This window comes from Panulirus ornatus, chromosome 2 (genome assembly GCF_036320965.1).
Source record: "Panulirus ornatus isolate Po-2019 chromosome 2, ASM3632096v1, whole genome shotgun sequence".
NCBI lineage: Eukaryota > Metazoa > Arthropoda > Malacostraca > Decapoda > Palinuridae > Panulirus > Panulirus ornatus.
In genome coordinates, this window is record NC_092225.1 from 50,231,258 (window position 1) to 50,247,522 (window position 16,265).

A 16,265-nucleotide genomic window follows, 5' to 3' on the forward strand; every position below is an offset into this window, starting at 1 on the left:
GTGGATGACGATGGAATAGGGAGTAGAAAGATACGAGAGAGAAGAAAGAAAATAAAAATGGAGGGAGGAGAATAAGAGGAAGGAGTAAAACATTTAAATGAGGGAAGATCAGGAGAGACAAATGAGATGGAGAAGGTAAAGATATAGAGACATGAGAGAGAGGTAGAGGAGGAGAGAGGCTTGATCTATCCTTCCTGACTCCTGACGAGAAAGCTGGAAGTACTACACACTTCGGTCTGCAGAGAAGCAGTGGCAGAAGTGCACGAAGTAGAGGCACAAGACACAGGGCAGAGGTGGGTCTGCTTTCGTCAACAGACTGTCACACACACTAGACTGAGGGGAGACGTGGAGCATGAATGTGTCATTTCGCCTCTGGTTTTCACCTGCTCGTTCTGTGTCACAGATTCTGTCTTTGTCAATCTCTCTCTCTCTCTCTCTCTCTCTCTCTCTCTCTCTCTCTCTATCTATCTATCTATCTATCTATCTATCACGGGAATCGATGTATGACTCCAGAACAAACCCAACCTCTCCTCATTTCAAGATTAAGGAGGGTCGTGTTGCAAGTTCACGGCAGTAATACCAAGGCGTAGTCCTCTACCAATATACATTTTGCACCTATGTGGCTCATATTACACACACTTTCGTCAGTTTGTGCGCAATATATTTACGTAGATTATCTTACTATTGTTACAAAATGAAGTGTCTGGCGTTAGGATCAGTAAAATCCTCTGCAAAGAAAAAGGAAATAAATCTTTCGTCTTGTTTACTCTGTTAATTTGTTATGTTCTCTTTACTTCATCTTTTTGCATCTCTTGCTCACACAAGTGCATTTCATGATCTACCACAAGAGAGCCGTAAACTCCTTATTGATATCTTCTAACCCCTTGCACACACCTTATCTGAACACCTCACAATGTACGGATCCCACTTTGCACACAGCAGATGCTTCAGCTACCACTGCACGTAACCATTCTCCACCATCGGCACTGCTTCATCCATTTTCCATTTCCGTCCCTACAGCCTCAACGACAGGCCGCCTTCCCACTCCCCTCCACCTCCTCCTGACATCCCCGCGTCAACAACTGACACTTGTGGAAAACAAGCCCACATGACGGTCGGCGGCGGACCCCGTAACGTCAACACTCAGGTGACTGGCTGACCAGCTGACTGACAGCCTCCCTCCGTCCACATAAACAGAACGACTCGCTCGAGACTAACACTGCAGGCGGGAGGCCTGTAAGACCCAACACGCCTGCTGCCGACGAGGTGCTGAGCCTATACACTTAAGAGGTGAGGTGTAGACCTGTCGAAAAAGAACGACCATTGGAAGTTTCAGTCCTACGAAAGACCCCATCTCACGACACGACAAGTTCGCTCAGCCACCATGCGTCTCCAGCCGGTGTTGGACGTGTAGCTCTTTCTTTCATCTCCTGAGAATCTCATATGTCTCTAAATTTTCAATACGTTTCAACACTTCGTCCGGGACTCGTGTCTACTCTCGTGTACCATCGCTGGCTGCCTCGTCTCAATGCTACTACGGTCCTGGATGATGAGATTATATTCACAGTCGCACTCAGGACAAACCTCTTGTCATAGCCGTGTTAACTTTATCGCCTTGTGAGAGAACGTTGAAGGATTTGTCTCTGGTTCATCAAACACAAGCTGTCACTTGCATCTCCACTAAGGCCACACAGTCCTGCTAACGTGTCAAGTGAGGTCAGAAGTTGGCTTCCTTCGACCTCAACGACAAGAGGTCCGCCTGCAAAGACGAACTGACACCGTCGGTCAGTGAGCTTTGCGGCCATGCCCTCCCACTGCTTCACTGGTATCAAGCCAGTCAACCTATCCATGGCTCACACACGAGTGCGCAAACCGGCGCCATGACTTCTCCTGCCATGATACTCACCAGACTCGAGAGAAGCGACTGGGGCATCGTTGCCGTCAGTAGCAGCACACCATGTGACTCCCGACCTTTTTTTTTTTTTCTTTTTGACAGAGCTCTGCAGCGCTTCATCATCCACCCCTCAACCCCTCCCTCCATCAACAGGGCTGGGCTCACTATGGATATCACCACTAATTTTCTCGACAAACTCCTTGAAATACGGGATGCAAACGCGAACAGCAACCACTCACTGACTCTGGCTTGGGACACCCACCACCTCCTCTCTCTCTCTCCCTCTCTCTCCTACATCAGCTTCAAGTGACACGGCAGACGGTTACCTTACCTCATGCACCTACACGAACACTGCAGGACTATTATTTCATCTTACCTCACTTGACTTTACCTTTGTACCATAACCCTGCACCTTCCCCTGGGCTGTATTACCTCTGTATATTACCCAGTAAAACATTAGTTGATACTCATGTCTCCATACCCCTCTTAGTCTTCACTAATCATCACTGGAAGAAAGTAAGACACATAAGAGACGCCCTAAACAGGTGCTGTAGCATCAAAAGCTGCCTCTCAACACTGTGGGGTAAGAAATTACACTCACAGCCATGTTTAGGTGAGGCCTCCATCACAACCGTGCTAAGTTGTGTGTGTGTGTGCGTGTGTGTGTGTGTGTGTGTGTGTGATCGAGTTTTGGCATAATCTCAGAAACGAACTCTGTCGCAGCCGCGTTACCTTGTGGCCTCCGTCACAGCTGTGCTGATAACGTTACCATGTGGAAAGCCATCGAAGATCTTCTTCCCCAGCTGATTACTACACGTGTTGTTACCTGTGACCTCACTGGGGCCATAAAGCAGAGTAAAGGGTGAGGTCAGAAGTTGGACATTTTCGACCTTAAGTACAGAAGACCCGCCTGAGTGGGAGTGGTGACGAAATTGGTCGACGAACAAGGCGGCCACGCCCACATAATTCCACAATTATTACGCCCACGGCGGCTCAAAAACCTGACTCAGCATTACTGAAGGCAAGTCAGACAAACTGTCCCTGAGTGTGGAAGCCAAGACTTCGACCATGTTCTGCCACGACACTTTGACTCCAAGAGCCCTTGGGACATGACTACCACCAAGAGCAGCACACCAATGGGACTCGTGACTTTTCTCCTCTCGGTCGGGTTCTGAGGTGCTTCAGCTCCACGGCGCCCATTCGACAGGACTTGCACTGGACATCGCCACCATCTGTCGAGGAGGAGGTTGAACTACGGGACCAACGGCCTCGTCTGCATGAAGCACCAACGAGAACCGTCCACGAGCTCAGAATCGCAGCACGTAACGCCTCTCTCCACGCCGCTACGCAACTCTTATGAGACACCTTGCCTCACCTCCAGCACCTACACAAGCACCGTGGGACTTTTTCTTAGCCAGTCTTTATTACCTCACTTTACCTCAGATTGGTGCCATAATCTTGCACAAGCCAGCTGCCTCTTACACTGGGCTATATCACCTTTGTACATTACTTGATAAAGTATTAAAGTTACTGTACAGTGTTGTTGTTAATGTCTCCATACCTCTCACTCGGTCTTTAGCAATCATTAAAATACTATGAAATAAAAGAACTAATTCATAAAAGGGTTTAGCTTTTGTTTTATATTTCTCATACTGCAAAACAAAAAGATAAATATGCATCTCATCTTATCTCTTACAGTTGCTGAGATAGACAATCAACCGCGATAGAAATTCTATCATTCCCTAACTTACTAAAATCAGAGAAAAAATTTACATTTCCTTAAGTCGTGCACTGGCTGGTGGCTGCGTCTCCCTCGGCTGCTGAATGTTGAATCGTGTCCTCTGTTATTCTGTGTGTGTTCCTGTGGCTGGTGCTTGCTTAAGATCTGGCGCCTTGTATTCAAGACTTTGGGACATATTGCAAGCATGAATTTATATTTCCCTTTTTTTTTTTTTGCTTTTAGCCTCAGTCTGTTTTAGGTTAAAAAATAAACAGAGGAAGGCGTTGCCTCCTTCCGTGTGTTACGCTTGTCATGTCGTGAATGCAGTTCCAAGCTTCGCTCAAGAAAAGGTATTTCTTATTTCGAAAGCTTTAAGTCTTCAAATGAACGTAGTTTCATCTCTCATTATTCTTTCCCTTGTACACTCATGTGCTCGTTTATCTACGTTGCTTACCTTTGATATCTTCTGATCTGACTTGGGCTCAACTCGAGATAATCCTTCGTATATTACAGATAACGAGTTTCCTAGTTTACTTCGAGTACAAAGCATGAGTGTAAACTGAATTATTTCCATCGTCTTTCCTCTGTATCTCGTAACATTTTTCCCCTGTCCCGCATTGCTGTTGTGGCGGGAAAGGCATTCAGATTAAGACATTTGCTTAAAAAAAAAGTAATTATATTATTTTCTTTTTCACTGTAAGTGTTTTAATTTCCTGTGAATCATTTGTGGCCACTAAAATCTATCTAATTCTGTCTGGCACAAGTTGCGGGTTCCTTTAAATAAATATATATATATATATATATATATATATATATATATATATATATATATATATATATATATATATATATATATATATTGGAAAGATCACAATTTTGCGCGTGATCAAGTATATTCCTTTGAGTCCCCGGGAAAATGAAACACGATAAGTTCCCAAGCGCACTTTCCTGTAATAATCACATGATCAGGGGAGATAAAAGAAAGAAATATAAGTCAGCTGATACACAACGAAGAGACGTAGCTAAGACGCCATTTGGTAAACGCGTGATTGTACAAGACAGACAACGAGCGTATCATAAACTTATCATGTGGACAAGAAAGGGAATTGTTTACAAATTTTATCAACAATAAATTCATCCAATTTGTACAGACCATCACTAATGTTAAGGTTATAATTCTTTGTGTATTTGATAATAGAAGATTCAATAATATTTCTCGTGGTACTGGAGTTAGAGTTGATAACTGAGATGGCATTACTCCAGTCAATACAATGATCATAGTTTTTAACGTGATTAAACAAGGCATTTGATTCTTGTCCTGTTCTTACACTATATTTATGTTGCCTAAGTCTAACAGAAAGATCCTTACCAGTCTGCCCAACATAACACTTATCACAATTTCTACATGGCACTTTATAGATGCATCCAGGAGAATTTTCTGATGAGTTCCTGATTAAGATATTCTTTATAGTATTATTGTTGCTGAAGGCAACATTTACATTAAAGGATTTAGGCAACATGGGAAGTATAGTAAAATTATTATTATAAGGGAGAACTAAAAGATTCTTGGTGTCAATATGAGGTTTGGGTTCAACTCTATAAAATGATTTCTTTGCTAACTTAAGGGATTTATCTAAAAATTTGGTTTGGCAGTGGGTAACCCTCTTTCACCTGTACTAAGTAATCTTTAAATGGAATTCTTTGAAACAATTACTAAAGGATACCTTACCTTCTAATGCAGTTTAGTTTATGTGGATGCTGTTCTTTGTGTTTGGCCAACAAATGAAAATTTACAAACATTTCTCCCCTTACTTAACAATTTAGTACTTTCCATCAAATTTACTGTAGAAAATCAAAATAATGGTACGTTTCCATTTTTAGATTGCATGATCCATAGGCAAGGAAACAAGTTTAAGTTCAGCATATACAGAAAACCTACCAATGTATGCTCATATATCCATTATTACTCATCTCAACATGACGGAGTTAAGTCATCATCAATTCAATCAATGGTCCTTAGAGAATTACGTATTTGTCAGTCCAGAGTATATAGATGATGAGTTTGAGAAGATATATTCTATTGGATCTCAGTTAAAATACACTAGACCTTTCATTGATAAATCCCTGAAGTTAACAAAGAAATCATTTTATAGAGTTGAACCCAAACCTCTCATTGACACCAAGAATCTTTTAGTTCTCCCTTTTAATAATGATTTTACTTTACTTCCCATGTTGCTTAAATCCTTTAATGTAAATGTTGCCTTCAGCAACAATAATACTATAAAGAATATGTTTATCAGGAACTAAACATAAAATTCTCATGGATGCATCTATAAAGTGCCATGTAGAAAATGTGATAAGTGTTATGTTGGGCAGACTGGTAAGGATCTTTCTGTTAGACTTAAGCAACATAGATATAGTATAAGAATGGGACAAGAATCAAATGCCTTGTTTAATCACGTTAAAAACTATGATCTTTGTACTGCTTGGAATAATGCCATTCCAGTTATTAACTCTAACTCCAGTACCACGAGAAATATCACTGAATCTTCTATTATCAAATACACAAAGAATTATAACCTTAATATTAGTGAAGGTCTATACAAATTGGATAGCTTTATTGTTAATAAAATTTGTAAACAATTCCCCTTCTTGTCCACATAAGTTTATGATACGCTCGCTGTCTGTCTTGGACAGTCACGTGTTTACCAAATGGCGTCCTAGATATGTCTTTTGCTTGTTTATCAACTGATTGTTATATTTCTCTCTTGTATTTCCCCTGATGATGTGATTATTAGACGAAAGTGCACTTGGGAACTTATCGTGTTCCATTTTCCCCGTGGACTCATAGGAATATACTTGATCACGCGCAAAATTGTGATCCTTTCCAGCACACACACACACACACACATATATATATATATATATATATATATATATATATATATATATATATATACACACACACACACACACACAATTAACAGTAGGTCAAATCACCCAGCAGTTGGGAGTGTTTTGGCAGTCAAATGTAAGGCGTGTAAAGATGTATACATTGGCATGACTGGGAAAACTGCAACTGAGATATGCTGTTGGCATCGTCACTCATTACGCAGGGATGACCACAAAAATGCAATCGCTAAACAATACAGTGAAAACGATCAGCCTGGAGACCTCAACATCCCAGTCACATTGTACCCATCTGCTGCTTATGCTGCCCGTAGCGTCATTGAATCTCTCTTAATTGCTAATACTAAGAACTTCAAATTATCCCCAGGCACCTTTACAGCCCAGGCTGTTATCAACCAAATCATTATGAAATGATTAGCGAAAAAACAAAAAAAAAGTAAGAAAAATTATCGAACACATCTTGTCACCTGGGCCAACCCCCCTCCACACAACACCCATTAACTACATGGCACCCCCTCCCCTCCTCCTACCAATTTCCTTTTAGCGGTCGCTGTCGGTCAGGCCAGTGCGTCGTCTGCAATGAATGGCAGAGGCGAGAGGTTGTTGTTATGGCCGTGTTGGCATTTCAAAACATTATGAATTGTTTTTGGCACCTGATGAGGCTGAATTGTCTCCATGAAACAAATTTGTGCTCCATGTAAAGAAAAATTACATGTCAAGTGAAATTATATGAATTCCTACTGAATTGCGATTTCACTTTCATTTATTTATATATACCTCCATACCCCCCAGCAAGTTCCCCTCCTCCCCAAGACACAGGCCTGACCACCCTACCCTATCCGCAAGCGGTGGCCTGTTCGGTCGCTGTGTGGGCACGGACCACAATGTTTTCCCTGGTAATCAAGTGTCGTACTACCGTGCCAGCTGAAGGATCACTGTCATGCACAAGGGGTTCAGTTCCAAAATACAATCCAAGTGTTATATCCACATATCTAGTTCTCTTCTGACCATACGTTGTTTTTTCCCCCCTACTGTCACAAAGAGGGAGAGAGTGACTATCATATATACATATTCTGCCTCTGGTATAGCATCCATCGAAGTGTGGAGGAGCACGGGTGTCGAGGGTGTGTTAGTGTGGCTGTGTTGTGGTGTGGGGCATCGCGAGCGAGGAGGAGCGTCGCTGGAAGTTCGATGGGAGGAAGTGATGGCGAGGGTATCATTAGCTAAATCATTCAAGGAAAGGTTAGTAGATCGTGAAACTCCTCTCTCTCTCTCTCTCTCTCTCTCTCTCTCTCTCTCTCTCTCTCTCTCTCTCTCTCTCTCTCTCTCTCTCTCGGAAAAACCTTTAATCTACGACAGACCTAGAATTTAAGTCAACTTTTTCAGAAATAAGCCAACGAGCAAGAGCAACGTGACGCTACAGTCTCGGGACACAGGACTTAACAACAGAAACTATGGACATCACCTACTCACCAAGAGACGGGGGTCATCCTCGAAGTATCTTTCGTTAAGCTGCTGGCCTAAAGTCTCCCATCCTTACCTGCAATCAAACAATAGATATGTTAATGAAAAAACTCATAAAACATCAAAGGACAAGACCTATGGAGTAGGTACCTGTCGCCCAGCAGAATATATATCAACCTTTTCACCATTTCTTTTTTGATACCGGCCAGACGCGGCCCTTTACTACGACCGTATCTTCGGCTCGTCTGTTTACAGTATATCTATACAACTGCAGGACAAAAGGGAGTTAATGGAAGGGTCATAATCCAAAGGTTTGATGGGCTTGTGCGGCCAGCCGGAGAGAATGACCTGGACGCTAGCTATTGTTATAACGTTTTAAGCCCAGGTATGTAGGGAGGCACCACGGCAGGGGGGGGGAGAGAGAGAGAGAGAGAGAGAGAGAGAGAGAGAGAGAGAGAGAGAGAGAGAGAGAGAGAGAGAGAGAGAGAGAATACATAAGTACATCACACTAACCCGTGATGATAGTGATGAAGATGAAATCGCTATTCACTAGGAGTTCAGATAATTCTATTGAACATGACCATATATAGATTTAACTCGCTAAGTTTATATAACTCCAATGAATCTAATTTCACTTAATCCGTATTTTTCCTCTAAATCTATACACTCGATGTGTATTCGCCCACCTCTGATCCCTCTCTTTATCACCATTCATTTCCCTCCTATAATCCCAATCGCCTGTCTGGAAGAGTAACAACCATTCCTTCTCTTCACAGTCACCTTAACAGTAACATTTAGGGTAATGTTTAACGACTCGTGTGTATACAGGAAACAAAACAAGGGAAACACAGAACAATGGAACTTAAGATTAGGGTATCTAAATTATATGGTCGTTTGGTGGCTTAAGGGGAAATAAGAACTTTATAAACTAAGGATGGTTTGCATTAATCATGGAGGTAAGTACAACACATAAGGAGTACTATATAACATACTTACTCAGAGTTGAACGACACAGCATTTTCACATGATCGCAGCCAATCAACACATGGTTACTGTACTCATTATACACAAATGTTTTCCGTTTTTCAACCCATCCAGGCTTTCATCCTCCCTTCGGGGCTGGTCGATAAATGGGTAGCTGGCTTAGGCTAAGGTGAGTGTCTGGGTTTACACACATGGGAGTAAAGTCTTTAAATCTAGTCCCGTTGAATGAGAGAAGAGTGAGGAGTGACCTGATCACAACCTTTAAGTCTTTGAAACAGATCAATGAAGTGGACAGTGAACAGTTATCAAGTGATGTAAGGATAGAATAATTAGAGAAGAAAACATGAAATTTAAGCAAAAAATTCGTAAAAAAAAATTGTAAATAAGTACTTTTATGGTATAAGAGTGGTGGATAAATGAAACAGAATAACATACATTAATCTACTAAAGTTGTATGAGAGCAGATAATGTTCAAGAGATGGAGCCCAATTCCCTCCCCTTGCGGTACTACTGAAACAGGTAATTAGAGGTTACAAGACGGTAAAGGTAAACAAGCTTAAAAGACGGGGCAACACGAGTAGAGTGTACAGCTCTTTCCCAGTATCACAAACAAATTGCGTAGTCACACACACACACACACACACACACACATATATATATATATATATATATATATATATATATATATATATATATATATATATATATATATATATATATACACAGATAGGATAATCATATGTTCAGGCTTAGCTGAAGAGGAAACTAAGCAATTTGCAGCAGATTCCATTTCAAAATCTGGTTTATATTACTCGTAAAGACAAACGTTCCTCACCTCATCTCACCAGTGTGTATGACTAAACACTTTTCAAATTCTCCAGGGAATCTCTCCCTACGTCATTATGATAATGATCATCAGCCCTTAACAACCACGAGTATAGGACCCTCGAGTATAATGATCTGGTCTTTGATCTGACCCTTAACGGTGATATCAAAGCTGAAGCCATCATGACCTCGGGGTGTACTGTCGTGCTCAAGTGTCGTACTCTCGTGCTCAGGGGAGGGCGTTCTGTCGTGCTCGAGAGGATGACAAAGAGACGTCCAGCTCTTAAAGGTCAATATTACCGTCTCTCGTGGCATCAGCTGATACGTAGTCTACAACTGGGTTAGTTGTGTGTGAGTGTGTGTGTGGTGTCGTTCAAATGAGGGTGGCCAGAACTCTCCACTTTCTCCTCTCTCCCAGCAAGACTTTCTCTCATCTCCCCCTTGTCCAGTTCTCTTCTTTCTCTTTCTTGTTCCTCATTACATTCCGAACGCTTTACTTTCCTCTTCCATCTAACTTTCCTCCTCCTCTTCCCCCTTCCCCCCTTCTCTCTCTCTCTCTCTCTCTCTCTCTCTCTCTCTCTCTCTCTCTCTCTCTCTCTCTCTCTCTCTCTCTACGAATATTCGCTCTAGGCTCTCTTTCCTCTTCCCTATGTCCGCTCTTTATCCCTCTTATCCCATTCCAGGACTCTCATTCTCTTGCTCAAAGACCACTCCATCACTCTCCCTCTGCCTCCATACAAAGTTGTTCCTGTTCATCCACCGTCCCTCCTTCCTTTCTTTCTCCTCTCACGTTTTCATACATTATGTTCTATTTACCAGATCCTGCTATGCTGGCTTGAATTCCTCGCGAACTTTGGGTTTCTATTAGCAATGTGTTTGCCTTTCCCGACAAACGCCAACATTTCTTCTCTCCCTTTGCAATTTGAAGCACTTGGTACAATAGAAATATAACAGCTCTAGGGAAGGGGCTGAGAAAGTCTAATTAAACGTGTCAAAAGACCATAATTACGGGACAAATTACAGGTAATTAACAGCCTTTTTTTCAGGATACGTTACTTATCATTTCCTTTCTTCTGTTCAGAAACCTGAAAGGATGAAACATGACTGGTTCCTTATCTTGTTACGAGGAACATGCCTGTCCCTTTTCCGGGTTATGAACTTAAAGAAAATAATGTAGGGTTGGATAGACTGATAAATAAAACAAAAGAATCCCTAATTTTTCATGTAATTGATCTATAAGACATCACTATAGAGGATATCCGTCTGCAGTTGATCCTTGGGCATTCTTTTATGATTAATCTAACACGATTTCCATCTTGTCTGGCAACAGTTTCGTCAGCTGTCTCTCCTCTTCTTCTCTTGGTTAGCCCATCCGTATCGTGACTATTTAGCAACAATATCATCAGCTGTCTCCTGTCTGCTCTTTTCCTCGCCAACCTTTCTCTATCTCCATCTTCCAAGTCTCTTTTTTTTTTTTTTTGCGATATCATCTCCTTCTTGTAATGGAAAAATTATTCAAGTAAGGATCCCGGAGGGAAATATTTTGCGGAAAGAACTGGAGTACTACTCACAAAGGTGTGGCCCAGGGAAGAGTGTGGGTCGCACAGCACGCCTCCCTCCCACGTTACCAGGATAACCGTCGAAAACGGGTTAACTTCGTCACAGTGATCGCGCAGAGCAGGAACTGGTGTGGTCGGCCCCACCCTAGTCTGTGGAATATTGCCAGTGTCTGTATCGTCGCCGAGGGTGTCGTAGGCAGAGTCTGCACCTCGAGGAACGATCCTGGTGCCTCGGAGATCAAGATACGATATATTATATGCTATTGGTGTCAGTTCCTGTTTGCCATAAATTCTGACATAACATATCCTCTTGGATCTTACATCGTAGACCATCCTTAAAAGTAGATGGTGATAGAGTTAATGTCCTTATACTTTCTAGGACTAAAAGGGTTTTAGACTACCAGACGTTGTAACTGAAAGCCTTTTTGAAGCTACCAAAAGCCATTTTCCAGAGGCAACGCCGGGGAACTCTTGTTAGTATATTATATATATATATATATATATATATATATATATATATATAGTATATTATATATATATATATATATATATATATATATTTTTTTTTTTTTTTTTTTATACTTTGTCGCTGTCTCCCGCGTTTGCGAGGTAGCGCAAGGAAACAGACGAAAGAAATGGCCCAAACCCCCCCCCCCCCCCCCCCCCATACACATGTACATACACACGTCCACACACGCAAATATACATACCTACACAGTTTTCCATGGTTTACCCCAGACGCTTCACATGCCTTGATTCACTCCACTGACAGCACGTCAACCCCTGTATACCACATCGCTCCAATTCACTCTATTCCTTGCCCTCCTTACACCCTCCTGCATGTTCAGGCCCCGATCACACAAAATCTTTTTCACTCCATCTTTCCACCTCCAATTTGGTCTCCCTCTTCTCCTCGTTCCCTCCACCTCCGACACATATATCCTCTTGGTCAATCTTTCCTCACTCATTCTCTCCATGTGCCCAAACCATTTCAAAACACCCTCTTCTGCTCTCTCAACCACGCTCTTTTTATTTCCACACATCTCTCTTACCCTTACGTTACTTACTCGATCAAACCACCTCACACCACACATTGTCCTCAAACATCTCATTTCCAGCACATCCATCCTCCTGCGCACAACTCTATCCATAGCCCACGCCTCGCAACCATACAACATTGTTGGAACCACTATTCCTTCAAACATACCCATTTTTGCTTTCCGAGATAATGTTCTCGACTTCCACACATTTTTCAAGGCTCCCAAAATTTTCGCCCCCTCCCCCACCCTATGATCCACTTCCGCTTCCATGGTTCCATCCGCTGACAGATCCACTCCCAGATATCTAAAACACTTCACTTCCTCCAGTTTTTCTCCATTCAAACTCACCTCCCAATTGACTTGACCCTCAACCCTACTGTACCTAATAACCTTGCTCTTATTCACATTTACTCTTAACTTTCTTCTTCCACACACTTTACCAAACTCAGTCACCAGCTTCTGCAGTTTCTCACATGAATCAGCCACCAGCGCTGTATCATCAGCGAACAACAACTGACTCACTTCCCAAGCTCTCTCATCCCCAACAGACTTCATACTTGCCCCTCTTTCCAGGACTCTTGCATTTACCTCCCTAACAACCCCATCCATAAACAAATTAAACAACCATGGAGACATCACACACCCCTGCCGCAAACCTACATTCACTGAGAACCAATCACTTTCCTCTCTTCCTACACGTACACATGCCTTACATCCTCGATAAAAACTTTTCACTGCTTCTAACAACTTGCCTCCCACACCATATATTCTTAATACCTTCCACAGGGCATCTCTATCAACTCTATCATATGCTTTCTCCAGATCCATAAATGCTACATACAAATCCATTTGCTTTTCTAAGTATTTCTCACATACATTCTTCAAAGCAAACACCTGATCCACACATCCTCTACCACTTCTGAAACCGCACTGCTCTTCCCCAATCTGATGCTCTGTACATGCCTTCACCCTCTCAATCAATACCCTCCCATATAATTTACCAGGAATACTCAACAAACTTATACCTCTGTAATTTGAGCACTCACTCTTATCCCCTTTGCCTTTGTACAATGGCACTATGCACGCATTCCGCCAATCCTCAGGCACCTCACCATGAGTCATACATACATTAAATAACCTTACCAACCAGTCAACAATACAGTCACCCCCTTTTTTAATAAATTCCACTGCAATACCATCCAAACCTGCTGCCTTGCCGGCTTTCATCTTCCGCAAAGCTTTTACTACCTCTTCTTTGTTTACCAAATCATTTTCCCTAACCCTCTCACTTTGCACACCACCTCGACCAAAACACCCTATATCTGCCACTCTGTCATCAGACACATTCAACAAACCTTCAAAATACTCATTCCATCTCCTTCTCACATCACCACTACTTGTTATCACCTCCCCATTTACGCCCTTCACTGAAGTTCCCATTTGCTCCCTTGTCTTACGCACCCTATTTACCTCCTTCCAGAACATCTTTTTATTCTCCCTAAAATTTACTGATAGTCTCTCACCCCAACTCTCATTTGCCCTTTTTTTCACCTCTTGCACCTTTCTCTTGACCTCCTGTCTCTTTCTTTTATACTTCTCCCACTCAATTGCATTTTTTCCCTGCAAAAATCGTCCAAATGCCTCTCTCTTCTCTTTCACTAATACTCTTACTTCTTCATCCCACCACTCACTACCCTTTCTAAACAGCCCACCTCCCACTCTTCTCATGCCACAAGCATCTTTTGCGCAATCCATCACTGATTCCCTAAATACATCCCATTCCTCCCCCACTCCCCTTACTTCCATTGTTCTCACCTTTTTCCATTCTGTACACAGTCTCTCCTGGTACTTCCCCACACAGGTCTCCTTCCCAAGCTCACTTACTCTCACCACCTTCTTCACCCCAACATTCACTCCTCTTTTCTGAAAACCCATACTAATCTTCACCTTAGCCTCCACAAGATAATGATCAGACATCCCTCCAGTTGCACCTCTCAGCACATTAACATCCAAAATATATATATATATATATATATATATATATATATATATATATATATATATATATATATATATATATATATATTCATGGGTAAATTGTGAATGATTCATGGGTAAATTGTGAATGTGTGGACTTAGAACCACAGGAGAAGAAGCGTATAAAGTGAAAGCGGAAGGACGAAGAGCCAGAGAGACAGAAAATAAAATGTTGGAGAAGCTAAGGTCAGAATTACATTCATGTCCAGGAAATTAATAGGTGGTTATTTATGATGGCTGGAGATTATGTTTATAAAAGGTAGAATAATTAATGTTAGCTGGCAAGTTGTGTGTGTGTGTGTGTGTGTGTCGCTTGCTGCTTCCACGTTTGGTTGTACAGTCCTTGCGTCTCTAGCCATGGGTAAACAGTCTTCAACAACGTCACGAAACATTTTCATATCACCATGATATCATACATCGCGTAGTCTGAAAGTCTAGTTAGAGATAAAAAAAAAAAAAAGAATGAAAAACATTCTCTTTCAATCTAACTTGCGTGTGTTCCCTAGTTACCACAGCTGGAGAGTAATACTGTATCTACTAGAACTCCCACAGTTGGTGCTCAAATCTAGAAATCTGTTCTAGACCTTCGATAATCTGTTCTACCATCTGTTCTCGATGGGCCCCTTAACCTCTTATTTCCCTCCAAATTTTCATGTGTCGCCACCTAGCCCGTTCTACTATACTGGGCCTCCGTGGTGTAATGGTTAGAGTTACTGACCCTAAGGTCAGCTAGGGCTAGCTGGGAATCGGACTCGCGTGGGTTCAAAACCTGGGCGTGGCAGTCGGCCCATACCCAACCCACGTGTTCATCCTCCCCTTGGAACTGATCGATGAATGAGTACCTAGTTTAGGGTGGGTGGATGCGTAGGTACATACGTACATATGTGTAAAGACATTATACCTAATTGCAAGGTTAAGAGACGGAGCAACGCGAGTGTGAAACCCTTACCCCCATCACTTACAAACGGCAATCACACACGGCATTCTATCGTTCGTCTACGTTCATATTCTCGCCCACGATGAGGCACTAATCACTACCACCTCTCTCTCCCGGGAGTGTGGGCACACGACCAGCCGCGCGGGGACACCGTCGACCAAGTCTGTCCCCGGGAAGGTTTTCGTCCGATTCCTCTGTTGTGGTCATGCAGAAACACACAAGAGTCCCGACCAAGTGAAAGATATTTAAAGATTAGAATTAGCAGAAAAGACATTTCCAGACATTGGACTTGGCACAGAAGACATTTCCAGACCTTGGATTTAGCGCAAAAGACATTTCCAGGCATTAGACTTAGCGAGAAACCATCGAGGGAGGGACTCTGGCCTTTGTAGAGTCGTCTCTTGGAGATAAGTAAATTACTAAATGGCTACATTACCCTCAGCTCTCACAGGTAACAAATTACGTAATCACATAATCATCTTAACTCACCAGTTGTTCAATTACACTAAAACAACCAAAGGAGCTTAACAGCAAATCTACTGAAATCTGAGTCCAAAATACGATAGTATAATGTTTAACGATATGTATTTAATCATGACCTTACTAAACCAAGCATCATGGAATTACTTTGAACAGGACAGAGAGTCTACGATGAGAATGCTACGTACCAAGCACACAGAAGCTGTAGCCCGTAAGGCAGTGTCGCAGTGATGATACACGACCCGGATTAATTAGTCCATTAAATCACCGTTGTTTTTTGCGGGTGGTAAGTCGACCCCCAAAGGAGGGGAGTGTCCCTGACATTTGCCATCCCGCGGGACTGAGCGTGGAGACACCCCCCCCTCCCCCACTCCTGCAAAATGGTGTACACATCCACCTACTCCACACCCCATGG